We start from the raw sequence: 19,895 nt of genomic DNA, 5'->3' as shown, positions 1-19,895 counted from the left end.
GCGAAAAAGTGGAATAAAATTATATTAACATTTCCAATCCCCTCTCCCACCCCTGCAATGAATAAACAGTTGATTTTTTGTCCTATCCCCCCCCCCACAAAGAAAGTGAGTTTTCACTCACGACCTTTCCCCCCTGAACTTTATTCCCTTTGACTCTAAACCCCTTCCCACCATCCTGCAACCAATTGGAGGGATTTTCACCGCTCCCCCAACCCGCCCTGAAATTTTTACTCCACCACCTCCCCACTAGGGTCACGCCTCGGAACTCTGAATCGAGTTCCGAAGACACACGAGTTGTGGCTGGCAGCTGGAATATCGGCTTGGGACGGCCATCAGGATCTGGTAAGTTTATTTGCATGCATTAACCTTTATCAACATATTGAAATTAAGTCCCCGCTGCTTGGCATCAGGGATTGTGGTGGGCCTCTCCTTGAAGAATTTTCCAGGTCCTCCCGCCACGACTCCCAATGTCGGAGGCCTCAAAAAATTCAACCCAATATCCCTAAGGTTAAGAAGGGAAAATTTGCCATGCCTTCCTACCCTTATTGCTGTCCTGATTGTAGCCCTTGATGGAAGTGCACACTTGGGGAAATTGGGTCAGACCAATGATTGGACTCAGATGCAACACCTCTTACCAGAATGAAACTGTTGTAACTCTCTCTGGACCCTTTTTAACTTTCTTTGGACATCTGTGAAGGGAAGGCTTGTTTGAAAAGATTCGCTGGGAGGAGTTGGTCACTATGCCCAGTCATTTTTTGTAGGGAAAAAACAAATTCCTGCCCATGATTCCCTAGAGTTAGGGAACTGGCTAAATAGTAGTGTTTGAGATTGGGAAGGCTGATCCCTCCTAAAAAAAAACTTAGGAGCTGCAGGCATTTGAGATATATCAGCAAATCTTTTCTATAGTTGATGTATCTGGCACAAAAACAGAAAAGACTTCAGCTGTACTGAAATTATTTGGATTAGAAGTGTGGAGCATTAATTCCAGTTTAGTGGTTTAGATGTTTTAATCACAACACCACCCAAACAAGTAATGTTATCAGTTCACTGGAGCATGTATGTACCAGTTGGTTAATGCAATGATATGTTTCTATTCTCCAGCAGTCTAGTTGCAGTGAAGTGGGAAAAAAGCTACGTATTTGACTCCAGATGACTGACTTATTTTGTGTGGGTGATCAGGTAAACCCTGGCAGCTTCCTGGTGGCCCCCCACTGGGCTCTGCGGGGGGGGGGGGGGGGGGGGAGGGAGACTCCCCTTTTTGGGCACACTTTTTCCCACGGAGGGACCCACCAGTGGCAATGTCTGCCCCTTCGACAATGTGTCGCATTCCCTGAGCGACAAAACCACCACCACACCCCCACCCCAGCCCCTTGGCCTGCCTGACTGACCACAGTGCTCCCAGACCTCACTTAACTGCCTTTGAGGGTGCACAGCCATCGTTGTGCCCTCATTCTCCATCTGCAGCCCCAGCAGTGGCGCTGCTGATGTGCTGGCCCTCTGATTGGCCGGCAGCTCTTGGGGGTGGGCTGCCATCCTTAATGGGCATGGCAGCCCTGGTGGCAGCCACTTAACTGGCTGCTACTGACAAGGTGCAACCCCAGTCCCGCTGACCACCCAATGCGTTTGTCCCCCCCACCGCTTTCAGCCCAGCGGTGGGACCCCTGCCGCCTCCATCAAATTCAGCCCCACATAACTGTAATCCCTCATCCTTGGAACTTTTCCAGTAAATCTCTTCTAAACCCTCGCCAAAGCCTTCATGTCCTTCCTAAATGTGTGGTGTCTGGCATTGGACACAATACTCCATCTGGAGCCATGCTAGTGCTTCAGAATTCAGGAAGTGCTACGATTCTAAATATATCTGACTTTCAGATGTCTACTTAATTTCTTAAGCCAAGGAAATTAGCCTGGTCTGTTCAGTAAAATAATTATTTTGATTCTAACTATAAAAGAAACGCATGAGTTACATTGATAAAGGGTTCCGAACAACAGGATATTATTTCAAAGCTATGAAAAAAAATGTAAAAATAAGGAATACAGGCAGAACAATTTTACACAAAGGGCAACAGACATATGGAATAAGCTGCTGGGAAAGGTCATTGAAACAAATCATCTAAATGGGTTCAAAAATATGTTACATGTACACAATTGTATTAAGTCTTTGCTTTGCTTTGTTCAAAAACAATCCCTGGCTACAGCGAAACACCTGATATACTCATGACTTGACATTTATCATTGCCTAAGTAAGCTCCTTCTATCTTATTCCTAATGCTTAGGGACTGCTTTACTATTTTCCCAACATAAACTTGTAGCCCCCACAGCAGCAACTGTTTGGTTAGCAAGAATGGTTCACCTACGTTAGTTATAATCTCCAAGATTCACCAGATTATTATTACCGTGTGTCCCTCTCAAAGATTACTTTGTCCAAGAGTGTTTGGGGGCAAAATTCATTGGTGCCCTGAAAACAGGCACAGGGATCGCGATGCATGGTTAACCCACACCTGTTGATTCCAATGAAGGCAGCATGCCAACTCCGTGCTACCAGCTAATTGGCCTGATTCCTATGTGCAGCCACCACCAAACATGTTGTTGAGTGGCCGCACATATCAACAGAGCACCCATGTTTGTGTGAGGTTGACACCACTTAAACCTAGTCTTCACTACCTAAAACTAATCTACATCTCATAAAGGGGAGGTGTGTTCTGGCTGGAGCAGGGGCTGGAACTATTTGTGGAAGAGCGCCTGAGCAAAATGAAGAGTGAATTAAAGTGCAACAGGGGAAGACAGCATGCTCAAAGGTCCTTTGATGTTACACTGGACACCTTAGTGGAGGGAAGGGCCAATGTGATCTATCCACAGGGGGCCAGGAGGCTCTCCAGTCAAATGTTGCTAAGACAGTGGCAGCAGATAGCCATGGAGATCAAGGCAAGGAGTTGAACCCAAAGGACCTGGATGCAGTGCTGCAAAAAGTTCAATGACCTCACATGAGTGATCAAGGTCAGTGAAGACATCTTCAAATCCCGTATCTCACCAATTGCACTTCGAGCCTCAGACAATGCTCAATGCACCACACCTCCATCACTCACCTACAAGCTACCTCTGTCACTCATGACTCAAACCTAACATTCATAGCTTCAACTCACCCTCACACACCCAGCACTGTTGCAAGCCTCACACCCATGTCTCACAGCTTGTATGTACTGCTAGCTATTAACCACGATAGCCACATCACCCAAATAGATTGCACCACATTCACTGACACACTTCCCTCTCTCTTGCAATACAATTTGGCACATAACCGGAGGCAGCAGGAGCTAACCAGCATGGTTCAGAGAGGGCTGCATGTCCTTACCATCATGGAGGAATCAGTGGTCGCCGTCTTAGGTGTGGCCATCGCTGAGGCCATGGTCAGCGGCAAGGGTGAAACCATGAAACATTATTTTCCTAACTAATCAACCTTCTCACATCCCACTTCCCCCTCATCCCACAATCTCTTCTGATTTACAAACTACAGATGTTGTAAGCATGCACCTCTTGGCTTCCTCTCCTCACCACAGCCTTACTCTTCTGCCTTTTTCCTTTCAGATGCCCAAGAACTGCCATGTGGCCAGGCAGTGCTGGAAGAGCAAGAGGAAGAAGAGCAGGAAGACAGTGAAAAAGAAACACTGTCACTCACTCTCACATTCACAGCCACCAGCTCAAATACTAGCACAGCGCATACTCTACAGGATAACTTAGAGGCAGGAGCTGCACATGGTGAGCTACTGGGCACAAATGTCTGCAGCCAGGGCTGGGGACAAAAGTAGGGCAGATGCCAGTTCACTGGAGGGCGAGGTCACGCATAACTCCTGCAGTAGAGGATCAGTTGAGTATGTTGATGGGGCAGCCTACAGAAGAAGATTGATGGGTATGCACAATGAAATGCTTGGTATATTGCAGGCCTGCCAAAAAGCCTGCATTCAATGTCAAGGAATATGGAGGAGTCCAGCACCAACTTGGCATCACAGAGCTTGGAGCCCATCCTTTCCAGCATGGAAATGGTGGCCAACTGTATTTGCACATTTGTGGACCCAGCCATGAACCAGCATCTGATGGCTGATGACTCAGCTTCCATTGCAGTACAAGCAGAAGCCATCCAATGTTTGGGTGCTACAGTGGAAACTCAGTCTTCTGCAATGCAAGGTGAACTTGTTGCCATGCACGCTCAGACTGCTGCCATCATGGATGTGGATATCAGCATTCAAAGGTGCATACAGGGCATCACAGCAGTCCAGCAATCTTTGCTGCAACAGATTATGAGGATTGTTGAGGCGCCGTCCCTGGTGTGTGGGGATGGGGGAAGAGGGTGGGATGGTAGTGGTTCAGTGGAGCACGAAGCTGCTGTGGTCTCTCAGGATGACAGCCTTTGTCCTCCTATGCCTGCCACTCAGTCAGTGCCCATACTGTTGCTGGTCAGCCAGCCAGCTGCCACCCATATCAAGATGGTGCAGTCCAAAGCCATGCCTTCTAGGCCCAGAGCTGCGCGAGGTCATCTTGCAAGACCATCTGTAATCTCCTCCACTGAAAGTCAGCAGCCTTACACCAGCCACTGAGGATAGTACTGCCTGGAAGAACTAGGACAGGCAATGTCACACAGAAGATGGACATTAAGGAATGCATGTGGGTGATTAGTTGACACTTGTATGCAATATGGCACAGTTTGATTTGTTAATATGGTTTGTAATGTTTTTGCCTTGTGGCTAAGAGAATGCTGTGATGGTCGTAACAGGGGGAAGGTAAGGTGTGGGATTGTTGATAAATGTGGAATTCGGGTTGCATTTACTGGTATCACAATTGGATGAGTTATTCATGGACAACCCAGCCAGAAATGGGCCATGCCAATTGCCTCCTCCCTTCCTCCTCCCCAGCTGATAACCTATAGCTGGTGGCAAGGAATGTACCCTCATTCAGTACAGCGGTTGTGGAGCATGCAGAAGACCACCACGAGTCTTGACACATGCTCTGAGTACTTCAGGGCTCCTCCAGACTGGTTCAGGTAGTGGAAGTGTCGTTTCAGCAACCCAATGATCTGCTCATGGCTTTTGTGTATGCATGCTGCTCACATGTGCATGGGTTGCACACCAGTGTCACGAGTCTTTTCACGCAGTAGCCACCCTTTGGTTGTGGTGGCTGAAATGCAGTTGGCAGAGTGGTTTACTACAGATTGAAGGCATGATGATTTTTGCCAGGATATCTGGCATTGACCTGCATATGGTCACATACCACCTGAACATTGAGGAAGTGGAATGCCCTTCAGTTGCAGTACATCTCAGGGTTGGCGTGTAGCATTTAACAAAGTGACATGCTTATGGTCAATGGCACCCTGCACCATGGGGAAGACTGCAATCTGCACAAGGTGGTGTGCTTGCTCCTTCTTCTCTCTGGCGAGAGAGAATGAAATGTATTCATTTCTCCTAGAATACAGAGCCTCTGTGACCTCCCTTATGCAACAATGGACAGCAAACAGGGAGATGTTGCAAGTATGTCCAGCTGTAGCCTGAAAGGAGCCTGACACATAGAGCTTTATGGCCACAGTCACCTTCTCAACCACTGGCAATGTGGGCCTCGTTCTGCTCTGAGGCTGCAGTTGTGGCTGTAGCAGGTAGTAGATTTCAGTGAGGACATCCTTACTGAAACACAGATGTCTGGCACACTGTTCCTCACTGTTCAGGTAGGAGAATTGCTCCGTGAACATCCTGGGTGGATATGGCCTCCTACTTAAAGCCCTTCTGCCTTCCTCTTCTTCCCTCTTCCAGCAGTTGTTCCAGCTGTTATGTTTATGCCGTGTTGCTGGATATAGTTTGTATATATGATTTATCTCAGAGCAATGCAGATATCATACTTGTGTTAAATCACCAACTGGTTTATTTACAGCACTTTAAACTACGTTCTTACATGATTTCAGTACATGTTTTGGCAGAGCAGCCAGTGTGTTTTCTGTACAAGGTCCAAACTGTATCTTTTTTAGTTTCACTTTCGACTTTTCAGCTCTACCCATAGGCTTAAGCAATCAAACACAGTAAACACACATAAATGAAAACTAATACAATCAAACCCAGATCAATCAAACAATACACCAGCTCTATGTCACCTCTGCCATTCACCAAGTCATGCTGTCGTCCAAGGTGGATGCATACTGCTGCACCCATGTCTGAGAACAACTGGTTTGTGCAAAATCCTTGAAGTCAGGACAAAGTCCTTCAGTTTGTACCACACCACTCCCTATAGACTTTGGCAACTTTAAAGAACTTTAGAAACTACCAAACGTTACCATAATCACAGCAACAGCTAGTAGGAATCAATCAGCAACTAACCTGTAAGTGGTTGATGATACCTTGAAATAGCACTGGGGAGGGCAGGAGTGGTTGTGGGGAGGGGTGGATCCCTCCTGCTGAACGTCTGTGTGTTTAAGCTAATTGACATCACAATCTGCCTACTCTGCATACTTCCAGCAGACATTCCATGCGCGTGCATGCTAACGCCCTCACCAAAAGGGCATCTGGCGTGGCTCACACCAGAAGTGTGTATGTGTGCTGCAGACACTATTTTGGAGCCAAAAAAGGACTTGTAATGCCAAAAAGCCAGATACTGAGGAGCAGACAGGCTGTTTTAAGGCAGTTTTGTATTTGAGATTAGTTTACCATGTTATGTGAACTGACTGTACTAAATGTGCTAAATATGCTGTACCACGGACAATAACACATTTTAACCACCCACTCAGCAGGATTCTGGTCTTTCTGGCAGCCTTCTTCCCATATTGTGCATTAATTTCCTATCTTATTGGTGTCAATTTTGCTTCTATGTTGTAGGATTCCATTTGACAAAAAGCACAACTTTAGATTTAAAACAGCGGCAGATTGAGAAGAAACTTTTATGATATCTGTGCCAATGCATTTTACGCATTTGGATGAACAAAATGTAACTGGCGCTTCCTGTCCCATTTCTTAAGGACTCTCAGGTGGATATTACCCAGGCCTGCAGCTCAATCTATTTTAAGGTTCCTTATTCCAGAATAACATCCTTATCTCTTTTAATAACAATTTTACTGTTAACAGCTTAGTGCTGTCAGTTGAGCATTATCAAGAGTAAAGACTGAAGCAAAGTGCTTGTTTAGTATTTCTACTCTGGGAATCCTTTCTCTCCTGTCCGAGCACCATTTAATGGCTCCAGACAGCTTTTGTTGGTTCTGTAACTCTTAAACATAGCTGAAAAAGCTTTTCCCATTACTACCACAGCTTTCCACTATTCTCTTTCCATTAAGCAGATCTTATACGAGCTATAGTTTTATTCAACTTTTCATGGTACTTGTCTTTATTTTTCTATGTATTATTTAATCCATAGGGATATTTTTTCTTACCTCTTATTTGCCTTTGCACATGGCCAGCCAGCGACCTTGGCTTCTTACAACACTCCCTTCTTTTGACTTTAGGGGCATACATGCTTTATATCTGTTTTAATTGACTCTTAAGAACATGCTTTTTATATTCAGCATCAGTTGTATCCCCACCTGGTAAGATTGACCACTTGACCTGCTTCAAATCCTCTGCTATTTTACTGAAGTTTGTCCTTTTAAAATCTGGAATTAGTAGTTTTCCAATACCTTTGTTCTGCCAGCCAACTGAAATTTTATAAACCTTCCTGGTTTCCCAAACATTGTCTCACATGCAGGTCTGATACAAGGTTAGGCAGCAGCTGGTTCAATGCTATTTATGCCGTCTCTGCTAATCACTGCTATTTTCTGTAAACGTCTGCGTTTGAATTCTGTGTCCGTTATACAATTACATGTGGAACTCAGTAATGGAATTAGTGGCTGACTCGCCCTTTGTTTGAGCTCCTGATTGTGGTGTTTTGGGAAGAGCTTTGGAATTAAAGTAAATGAAGTTAACATAAATTAAATTTTAATTTTAATAATGATTTCATATAGAGGAGCTTTTTGAGCTAAATAGAAACTGAGCTATTTTATGGTTTCACCATACCACATATCAGTCACTAAGGCAGGCAGATGGCCTCTGTGTCACTCTGTGAATGAATATTAAGAGTGTGTAAGCAGAGTCCGAAAACGTACTCAAAAATTCCCTCTCCCCTTCCCCTGTGTGAAAACCTAATCCGCTTGGCACCCTCCTAAGGCACAGGAGAAATCAATTATAAAGCAGTGTTTCCACCTTCGGTTGGTTTACTTTTTTTCAACTCTAGCAAACAGGACATTATGGGCCCAATTTTAACTCTATCCAAGTGGTGGGTTTTGGATGAGTTAAAATCTTACGCTCTACTTCTACAATTTAATTTCTCACTTTAATGTAGAATGTTCTTTAAATATATTTTTGCATTGCATATTAGATTATTATAAACGTCTATAGGTTAGAACAATTGCATTAGTTTTGAATTTTATAAAAGATTTTAGATGCTTCTCCATTGGTGCTGTTCTTCAGAAGAAGTGCCAACTCATTTTCATAAGAAAAGAGATTTATGTCCTTCTATAAGATTCAAGCTGAATGCGCACAGACATCTGTACCATGCAGTTTCTTGGTTATGCTAAATATAAACTGACAGTCTTTTCATAAAAGTCAAAATAAACATTATGTCTAGATAATATCTTGCTCAATGTATATCATTTACAATACTTCAAAGTTCAGCTAAGAAAGTTTAAAGTTTTAAATGATTAGGAATTACTTGTTATCATAAAGCCAGGATATCTTCAATATAATATCATTTGGTGAGGTTCACAGTTCCTATTTATCATAAAACTCTGAATCAAATCATTCCAGTGTGGTAAACTCAGACTTCATTGAGGCTACCGTATAATCTTTACTTATTATAAAACTAAGCTCTACATAGTGTTCGTTAATCCACAACATTTTTAAAAATCTCACTTTCCGGGGATTTGTTAAACAGTAGATTTGCTACATTAAACATACTTTATTCTGTCTGCTATCTTAACTAGAATCCTTTAATGGCTGATTTTATTCCTTGACAGAGGTTGTAAATCTGGTGGTGTTAAAATAAATCAGTCACAGTTGCCTGCTATGCAATAAAAACGGGACTAAAACTATAATAAATGCATTCTGGATTGTGGAGAGCCGGTATGAACTTGATGGGCCAAATGGCCTCCTTTGATGCCATAAATGACTCTATCATTTACTGCAGCAACACATAACGGCAGATTTTCAACTTGAATGGAAAATAAAATCAGACGGTTTCTACAGCCATAACTGCAATTTTACAACTAGCGGAGGTGGTTGTTTAAAATCCATCTCATATTGTTCATTGCTACAATAAAATTCTGCTTTGGATGGATAAATAAATATAGATGTACTTTTGCTATTAAGAATGTTTTATTTACATGGGGGGTGGGGGTGTAGGAATTTATGCACTTAACAAAGTAAAAAGATTTAATTCTGGGAACAAATGCTGGTTAACTTCTGGAATCCAGCAATTCCAAAGTAAAGGGCAGGTGTGAGGTAGAACAAACTAGAGGCCAAACAATATTTCCAGCTTTAGTGCAAATCTTATGTTTCTCGCATTCCTGCTTCACGATTGTCTCCATTGACAAAAAGCAAATAGAACAATGGAGATGGGACTATTTGTGCTAACTTTGCTCTGTTAAATCTATAGGCTGGTATTATTGGGTTTTCAATACCATTATGAGTGTCAACATAGCTGTGTCTACACATGGGAGATTTTATGCTCTCTCCCGCAATGAGTTTGGAGGCAGGGAGAGCATTTAATTGGGGGGGGGGGGGGGTGGGGTTGCATGGTGGTGGGGGGAACCCCGCCACCTTCCCATGTCCACCCCAAATAAGTCCATGGTGGGGCGGCTCGTGGATGGGCTTCTTGCCCCACAGCCAATTGAGACCCTTAAATGGGCAATTACAGGCCTCATTCCACCTCTGCCAGTATTAGCCCAGCAACGGGTGGGCCTGTCACCACACGGGGAGCACACCAAGCAAAGCTGTGTGTGTTGTTTGCCGGCTCCTGGGGGTTCCCTTGTTCAAAAGCACTTAGTGCCTGATCGAGGGACCTGGCATCGGGAAGGGGTGGCATGTTGAGACCCAGCCCCCCGCCCTTGCTGACGATCCTCTTACAACCCCCTCTCACACAACCCCCACTCCACGAAGCCTCTCCCACCATGATTCACCTCTGGCGTGGGTCCTTCAACACTCCTGGGCCTCTGGTGAGTGCATTATTGGCAGCAACTACCACCTCCGTGGTGGCGCAATTCAGTAACAGAGCTGCCAGCCTCTGACTGGCCAACAGCTCTCAGCAGGCGGGATTTACATCGTCGGGCTCCTTAATCCCAGGGAAGGTCCACCACTGTCCACTTAAGTGCCTAATTGACACGTAATATGGCAGGCCTTCCCCAGAGGTGGTGACGTGGGGATCTCGCTGGATCTTCAGCTGGTGGCCGAGACCCAGAGAACCCCCTGTCACCGACATAAAATCCCCCCCACGGTGTTCTTTAGTCTGTTCTTCCTATACAGTGAGATAGTGATAGAAGATAATGCCACCATTCACTGCTACAAACAAGTCAGCTATTTAATGAAAATAAAATGATGGAGAAAGAGAGTGACAAGGGTTAAAGGCAAAAGAAAAGAACAAAATATATTGCTGTCACTTTGTACTACACTGAAAGTTGGAGTATTGCTCTGTAAACATAGCAATGCAAGTAGAAGGAACCACATTTACGTTACTTACATCATTGTGCAGGTGAGGAAAGCAGGGTCCATACATGGTAATTAAACAAATAGATATTGAACTGCACATTGTCAAACGACTGACAAATTAGGCACCTCTTTTCATTACCTACATTACTTCAGCGACAACACTTCAAAAGCACTGTTAGGTGCTTTGGGATGATCTGAGGTTATGAATAGTACTAAACAAAATGCAAGTCTCTCTTTTACTAAAATATGCATTGTGTTACCACAAGCCACAAGTTGAACAATTCAGATAACTGTATATAATACAAATACTGGGCAGAGCTTCCACTCTGTTGTGCATTTTTCTTTGGCACAATTCACACGTAATTGGCATAGCTTCTTCCAAAAGGTACACAGAGAGAGCTCTGTTATCAGCAGCCTGAAGGAAGAAGATGGCTCGGTAACGTCTTCGCAGCCCGACATACTCAGGATCAGCAAATCCTTTTATGCTGGGCTGTATGACGCGAAGCCCACAGACAGCAGAGCCTCCCAGTCCTTCCTGTCATCTATCACAGAGGTCTTAGATGACAGCAGGAGGGAGGGACTGGACAAGCCGCTAACTCTGGACGAGCTGACAAAGGCCGTCGAGTCTTTCGAGACGAATAAAACTCCCGGGAGCGACGGCTTACCGGTCGAGTTGTACTCGGCCCTGTGGGACTGGGTCGGCCCAGACCTGCTGGAAGTATACGAGAGTATGCTCCTGGCCGGCAGCATGTCAGAATCCATGAGAAAAGGCATCATCACCCTCATCTACAAGCAGAAGGGGGAGAGGGCAGAAATCAGAAATTGGCGGCCCATCTCACTGCTTAATGTTGATTACAAGATTCTGTCCAAAGTCATAGCCAGTCGAGTCAAGTCTGCTCTGGAGTTGGTGATTCACCCCGATCAGACCTGTACTGTACCCGGCAGGAAGATCTCTGATAGTCTCGCGCTACTCAGGGATACGATCGCCTACGTACGGGACAGGAGGGTGGACACCTGCCTCATCAGCCTGGACCAGGAGAAGGCTTTTGACAGGATATCGCACACCTACATGATGGACGTGCTTTCCAAAATGGGGTTTGGGGAGGGAATCTGCAATTGGATCCAACTGCTCTACACAAACATCAGTAGCGCAGTCTCAATCAACGGGTGGGAATCTGAAAGTTTCCCGATCAAATCTGGAGTCAGACAGGGCTGTCCTCTGTCCCCGGTCTTGTTTGTTTGCTGTATTGAACCCTTTGCTGAGTCTATTAGGAAGGATGCGAGCATAAGAGAGGTGACAATCCCAGGCAGCGGAGGCACTCAGGTCAAAACCTCCCTATACATGGATGACGTCGCCGTCTTCTGCTCGGATCCGCTGTCCGTGTGCTGACTGATGAGCATCTGCGACCAGTTCGAACTGGCCTCGGGAGCCAAAGTTAACCACGGCAAGAGCGAGGCCATGTTCTTTGGGAACTGGGCTGACCGATCCTTTGTCCCCTTCACCGTCAGGTCAGATTACCTGAAGGTGCTGGGGATATGGTTCGGAAGGGCCGGGGCGTGCACAAAAACATGGGAGGAGCGAGTAGCCAAGGTACGACAAAAGTTGGGCATGTGGGGGCAGCGATCTCTCTCCATTGTGGGTAAGAACCTGGTCATCAGGTGCGAGGCGCTCACGTTGTTGCTCTACGTGGCGCAGGTCTGGCCCATACCCCACTCCTGCGCCGTGGCAGTCACCCGAGCCATTTTCCGCTTCGTCTGGGGATCTAAAATGGACCGGGTCCGGAGGGACACGATGTTCAAATCTCTGGACATGGGCGGGAAAAGTGTACCCAACGTGGCCCTCATCCTGATGACCACCTTCGTGTGCGGCTGCATCAAGCTATGTGTAGATCCCCAGTACGCAAACTCCAAGTGTCTCTACGTGCTGAGGTTCTATCTGTCCCCGGTGTTGCGAAGGATGGGCCTGGTCACATTGCCGCGGAACGCACCATGCAGTTGGGCGACGCCGTACCACCTATCCTTCGTGGAGCAGTTTCTGCGGAAAAACACCTTTGACCACCGGTCCATCAGGCAGTGGTCTGCACGGAATGTCCTCAAGGCCCTACGGGAAAAGGAAACGGTGGATCCTGTCGGATGGTTCCCCGAGCAGACCGTCAAAGTCATTTGGCGGAATGCCTCATCACCAGAACTTTCAAACAAGCACCAAGACGTAGCTTGGCTGGTGGTGAGAAGGGCCCTCCCCGTCAGATCCTTCATGCACACCCGAAGTCTCGCCCCCTCCGCACAGTGCCCCCGCGTTGGCTGTGGTGGGGAAGAGACGGTCGCCCACCTCCTCCTGGAATGTGCCTTTGCAAAGCAGGTGTGGAAAGAGATGCAGTGGTTTTTGTCAAGGTTCATCCCAAGCAGCTCTGTAACACAGGAGTCTGTGCTCTACGGGCTGTTCCCAGGGACGCACACCGAGACAAACATCAACTGCTGCTGGAGGACTATCAATTCGGTGAAAGACGCCCTTTGGTCTGCCCGAAACTTGCTGGTCTTCCAGCGCAAAGAGTTGTCCACCACCGAATGTTGCAGACTGGCACATTCCAAGGTCCAGGACTACGTGCTGAGGGACGCACTAAAGCTTGGGGCAGCCGCAGCAAAGGCTCAATGGGGAAAGACCACAGTGTAAGGTTCCCCCACCAAGCTGGACTGAGGGGCTGGATCAATGGGAAACCCCTCGAACTGTATCGTTAATATTCTCAATTGCTGTAAATGTAAAACTGTAATTGACATGACAATTGTGAAACGGAAGGGTTGGGAAGAAACACATGACAGTATTGAAGGAAACTGATCTCCCTTGCAATGTTTGTATATTTTGGTGCTGTTTGGAAACTGTTTGGCAATGTAATTTTTACAGATTTTTATGAATAAAGTATATTTTGGAAATAAAAAAAAAAAAATTGGCATAGCTTACACAAAAGATCATGGAATTTTAAGTGCAAATTCCATTCAACACAAATTTTTGTGATTGTTTGTGCTAGTTTAAAAAACATCGCACGAGAAGCCAGCCCTCTCCAGAAAACTGGCCACGCCTCCAGGGTGACTTTCGAGGAGCTTCTAAAAACTAAGTTGGTTCTTTTAGGTGCAAAGGCTTATGCAGGGAGAAATTATGAAGTATAAAATGAACAGATGAATTGAACTCAAAACAGACACCCTTTGCTGCAAAACAAGATACAGTAACAGGTCAGGTGAGAATACACATGGTAATTGCTGGAACCCTGAACCAATCATGTTGTCTGGTCAATTGATGAAGAAAGCATGAAAAATGTAAATGGCCCATTCAATGTTAATGGCTATCCCTCTTCAACAAGTTGGGCTAACAATGCCTTCACAGACATGGAGACTCCAGACTCAAACACAGGATAAAGGAGGTGAAAAAAACACCATTTCATCAAACTGGCATAGAGATGAGCAACATCAAAGTCATTGTCTAACAATGGCTACACCATCTATGAAAACACAAGAAACTTGGGTCACCTTACAGAAACCAAGGGCTGGTTTTACCAGCCCCTTGACGCCATGGGTCGTGATGGGGGCGCCCATAAAATGCTAGCGGGAGTGGCTCGCTACGATTCACAACGCAGAAAAGGCCCCGGCAGATATTAGTGGCGGCGGTGAGGCCTTGGTGCAAGTGGCAGGATCTTCATTAACATATTCAAATGAGGTTAATAAGCATGCAAATGAACTTACCGGCCGCTGCTGGCCATCCCACATCGGTTTTATGGCCACCGGCCACAACTCGCACGCCTTCGGAACTCCATACAGAGTTCCGAGGCAAGACACTGGTGGGGAGGGAGGAGGAGTCAGATTATCAGGGCTTTGGTGGGGGGGTGGGGGGGGGCGGTGGCAAAGTTGGAAAAAACTTTTTCATTGGGAGTGGGGATGGTGGGAAGGGGTTTACGGTCAAAGAGAATAAAGTCCGGGGGGGGGGGGGGGGGGGGGCGGAAAGGCCGTTACTGATAACTAATTTTTTTGGGGGGGGGGGGGGGGGGGGACAGGCCAAAAATCTAACTATTTGTGCATTGTGGGGGTGGGAGAGGGGATTGCAGGTGTGGGCAAATCTTTATTTAAATTTTCATAGAACCGGCACCTTTAAAAATTAAAATTTCTCCTGAAGGGCGAGAAGCCCTTTAAAAATGGCGCCAGTGCTGGCACGGTGGCGCTGGGCACCGTTGCCAAGGACGCGGCAGCTGCCTCTTCTACATCATTGGGGGCGGCCGCTCTGCCCCCTCCATTTAAATGAGCCCCCGCGCGTAATATCACGGGGATTCTGCGGCAGCACTTCCATGTTGGAAGGCTGTTGACTTCACATTGTGCCACCGCGGAGCTCAGCGTGCTGATAAAATTCAGCCCCAAGTCTCTGATAAGGAGTTTTAATAAGAGACATTTTCTGTGCAAGAAAGCCAGAAACCATAATGAAGAGACACCCATACCAGCAAGAAGGAGGACCCTGCCAGAATACCACCTTTAAACTATCTAGAGGCAGAGACGAAAGGTGAGCTTGAAACTCCCTGCCTGAGAAATTGTAACAAGATTTTTGCCATTGAACTGTGAGTGAGATTTAACCAAAGAAGTCTGCAGCAAAGCATCCATCCACCTGAAACTTCCCAGTCAGTGAACAGGAAAAAGGAAAAACAGGCCTGCACCATTTTTAAGTCTTCCTCCCAGGGAAACAAACAAGGTTTCACAACAAACTCTTTTTTTTTAAACCATCAGACGTAAATGCATGCTATCTTTTAATCTCTATCTTTTTTTGTGTATGTGCGAGAGAGGTGTGAATATTTTTGGGTGCTGTTTAATAAACATTTATCTTTCTCTAAACCTGCACGAAAACCTGTCTGTTTATTGACCAGTAAAACACTCAAAGGTTATGACTCAATTCTAATAAAAACACACTGTTTTCAGTCAGTTGAGAGGTGAAAGAGGGAAACCATCCCTAACATTTCCCACCTGTTCATAACAGCACTAACAGACACATAAAAGTTTTTTGAAGTTTTTAGAAAACTGATCACTACATAAAATCATTCTCAGTGTTAAAATCTAGTTGCACACAGTTGGCGGATTGACACTGTCATTTAAAATCATTATATTTTGTGATAAATCCATTTTCAGCCATATTAGTCAAGCTGTACCAAGTTACCACACTTCAGTACATCAATAAATATTTTGTAAAGCAATTTTTGTTTTAAAAAATTAAGTTTTAAAATTCTGCCCGATCGAGCTGGTTCATAGCAGATTTTGCATTTGGCGCTAAGCAAAATGAGTTTGAGCAAAAACTCCAGAGAAACCTAGAATTCTATTATCTATAACAAATGTATTATAACTTACATAATCCTGAAAAAATTCACTAAACCTACCCATAAAATTGTGACTTAATTATTATGGGAGTTGTAGATCTCACTCTGGGGCAATGCAACTACAAAACCCAAGAATGTATCATCATCAGTTATGTTATGTGTGAGAGAGAAGATGCATTATGGAGGTTTTCACTCTGGTCATGTGAAACTATAATACCATAGAGTTTTGAGAGATGTAGGCAGAAAACTTGAAAATAACAACTGCAAGGTACAAATTGAGAAAAAAAAACAACTATCAATAATGACATTTATCAGTTTTATGCAGTTTAAGCCATTGATGGTGCTAGCTATATTGTGTTGCAGAGGGTGGAGGTGGGGATGAACTGTTATTTGCACCAGAATCAGATGGGGATGTTTATGAGATATTTGATGCTGCTCTTTGATACAGTGACCTCTGTCAGCCATCCAGTTTGAGCCTATGGTGAATAACTACACATTGAGGCACTGGTCGTTTGGAGGTTTGACAGTTGGAATGGCCAATCTTCAACCACCAATGACAATGACAGCCTCAGCTATAAATCCACCATGGGATTTAAGTGGAAGAAAAAAAAATCTTTCATAATCATATAACTGAGAAAAAGGAAGGTTTCGTGGAGGGAAGCAAAAATAAAGTGCTTACTTTTTTGGCAAATAATGTAAATATACCATGGGAAGTAGAGAAAAATATTGAATGTAATATGAATAAATGAGAATAAGATGCTTTGGAGAGGAAAGAATGAAGCTTTTTGCATCTTAAATGATTTCTGTAAAGTGGTGGGTAAATACTATAACTCTGACACTTGTATCTTTCAGAATGGGAAAAATATGTCATATTCTTACATTGAGTCAGTTATGTGATATATTGTGTGCTAAATATCTGAAACCACACTACTGATCATAGACTGCTGTGAACAAAAATATATAGATATTGAGATGCAACCGTTGTACTTCAAACAGCACACAGTCTTATTTATGGAAAAGCATTAAAAACGTATAATTTCTTGATGATTCCTTGTCATTTTTGGGGAAGGTGCCAGGGATTAATAAACAGCTGCTTACCTATGCAGAAACAATTAGCATTAGCAATGTGTTTGTGTTATAAATAACCTTTGGATGTTCTTAATTACAACTAAACAGGAAGATAAGAAACAGGAGCAGGCATTAGCTTGCACCACAATTCAATAAGATCATGGCTGATCTACCTCAGGTAGATCTTCCTGCACTATCCCCACATCCCTTGACTCCCTTAGTGACCAAAAATCTATCGATCTCTGTAGTGAAGCATCCACAGTTCTCTGGGGTAAAGAATTCCAAAGAAGACAGGTGAAATGTTGATACTGGTACAGTAGGAGTTGCATGTTTGAGGTCTTCTTTTGCATAATCATCTTTATTTTGATAAATTCATAACTTTGGCCTCTTGATCTACAGCTACATAGAAATGGATATATGAAAACTTATGCATGAGTTCCTGTCAACCTTTCTATGCCCATACCTCTCATGCTTGTGTAAAACTTGTCAAGCTAGAATGCCACCCTCCTCCACTGGAGGTACTGTACTGCCATCAGTGGCAGGAGGCTATAATTACAGATTGATGAATTTTATACGAGCGGTTTTCCATTAGAATTTATAAAGGATATGCAAAATTACGTACAGAATGAATGAACTTCAAATGCAGATCGAATTATCTCTGTAATGTCTGGTCCATCAACCCCATTCTCTAACCCTACTTCACCTGACAGTTATGGGAGATTTATATATAATTACAGAGTTCAGATTATAACTGGAATCTACTTAGGCTTCACTCCAGCAGTTTGATGTCATCAAAATCCTAGATTACATTACTCTAAATGACAGCTATATGCATAATTGTTTCACTTATGCCGTATACATTTGTAATACTGACAGTTATTTTCCTCCTGCTTATTAACAGTTTATTAAATATTTCCATAATATTTCTGCTCATCGACCATAATTTATTTTTCAAATATTCATTGATTTCTTCATAATCACTAAACTTCCACTGTCTGTGACATCAAGCAACAAATAACATGGACTTCTCTGGTTACTGACATTTGCACTGAGAACTGCTGTTGGCAAAATAAGTGCAAGATTGAATAAACAACCCCATGAAGGTCACAGTATATCAGTCTATATAGTTCAAAGTCTTATGTCTGTTGTGTTTCCACAGCATTATATCTCTAAAGATACCACTGCCTTCTTTCTGACACCTCAGTGTCTCCTAGCCTGAGTTCCTCGCTCATTGCTCCCAATCCTTAAGTTCCCATTTTCTCCCTCAGTCCAATGTCCCACCTCAGTGATTCAAGATTCCATCCTCCCCCTCAGCACTGCCATGCCCAGGCCCAGCAAACTTCCTCTGCATCCTGTTACCACCCCACTGCGAGCACATGCCAGACCCAGCATTGTTTCCAGACCAGATTCCAGTCGGCCCACTGTTCCACATTGCCCCACCCTTACAACTCCCTTCTTTAATGTGGCATTCCAAAGCTTCTGAGAAATGCTTTCTCCAAACACTCCCTTGAGAGATCTCACTCCCATTCTATACATATGCTCCCAAATCGCAGTTCCCTCCTTTGTTTTCGAAGAAAAAAACTTTCATGGGATGTGGGCATCACTAGCAAGGCTGGCATGTTTTGCTTATCCTTAGTTGTCCTGAAAAGTGGTTTGATACAACCGAGTGGTTTGCTAGACCACTTCAGATAGCAGTTAAAAGCCCCATATAGGCCAGACTAGACAAACACAGTAGGTTTCCTTTCCTAAAGGATGTTCGTGAATCAGTTGCACTTTTACAATATTTTGACGGCTTCATGGTTATTTATTTTTACTGATACCAGTTATTTATTTCCAGATTTATTTCTTTAGGTACATTCACATTTTTAAACTATGGGTGGCATTGAAATTCATGTTCTCTGGATTATTAGTCTAAGCCTCTGGATTGCGAGTCCTCCCAGCACTCCATGAAAATGTCAATGCTTCAGCCTGACCCCTAATGTATGACTGCTTGTAGAGCTCAGACTTCCACCAAAGTCCTCCCAGTCTCCAGCCAACAATCGTGATTGTTCTCCGACTTTAGCACTTCACAGTCCTCACTCCACTAAGCCCCACATCTCAGTTTACATTCCCCTCTGCCTTCTCTCTCTCATATACGACATTCACCTCCTGCTTCTTCCTGGCTGAAGCCCTTACATCAATCAAAGCCTCATCTTCTTTCCTATCCACTTCCCCAATGCCAGTATCCATTTCCAACCCAGTACATGATGCCTCTCATTTTGCAGTGTACCATAAGCCTTAAAAATGGTTAGAAATAGATATTTAATACACTAATAAAAGTATATCCTGTCAGAGGTGCTCATGAATGTTGGAGGTGAGGGTGGCATGTACTGAAAAGAAAGGAGACAGAGGGCAGAGACTTAAGAAAAACTGAGATAGAAGGAAAGAGAAATGGAGATTTTAGCCCCTGACATGGAACAGGTGGGCAATGGACTGTTGGTACGTCTTCTGCTTCATTGCCCAGTATAACTGGGTGGAGTGTGCATGGTCTGCTCAGTTGTTCCTTAAAATTGTCCCATGTACATCATTAGACACTGATTTATATGCAGTATTAAAGCCCCTATCTAATTCAGGACGGCAGCTCAGTTGCCCAGCAGAAAGCCCAGGGAAAAATGACAGTGAGTCGGACTGGAATGGGAATGGAGCAGTAGGTGAAGCATGGCTATTTTAGGGCCATTACTACCACATTTCCACTGGAAAGATGGAATTATAATCAGCCCTATGGACTGGTCAGACACAAGTCAAGCAAAAC

At 44.4% G+C, this 19,895-nt stretch overlaps 1 protein-coding gene across 14 annotated transcripts in view; it reads right to left on the bottom strand.

Annotated features, from left to right (window-relative positions):
- LOC137352421 (protein unc-13 homolog C-like) overlaps positions 1–19,895 on the bottom strand; it is a 612,014-nt gene that overhangs the window by 128,884 nt on the left and 463,235 nt on the right. The window lies entirely within an intron of this gene.

The sequence above is a fragment of the Heterodontus francisci genome, chromosome 38 (genome assembly GCF_036365525.1).
Source record: "Heterodontus francisci isolate sHetFra1 chromosome 38, sHetFra1.hap1, whole genome shotgun sequence".
In the NCBI taxonomy this organism is placed as follows: domain Eukaryota; kingdom Metazoa; phylum Chordata; class Chondrichthyes; order Heterodontiformes; family Heterodontidae; genus Heterodontus; species Heterodontus francisci.
This window is presented reverse-complemented; position numbering and strand designations above follow the sequence as displayed.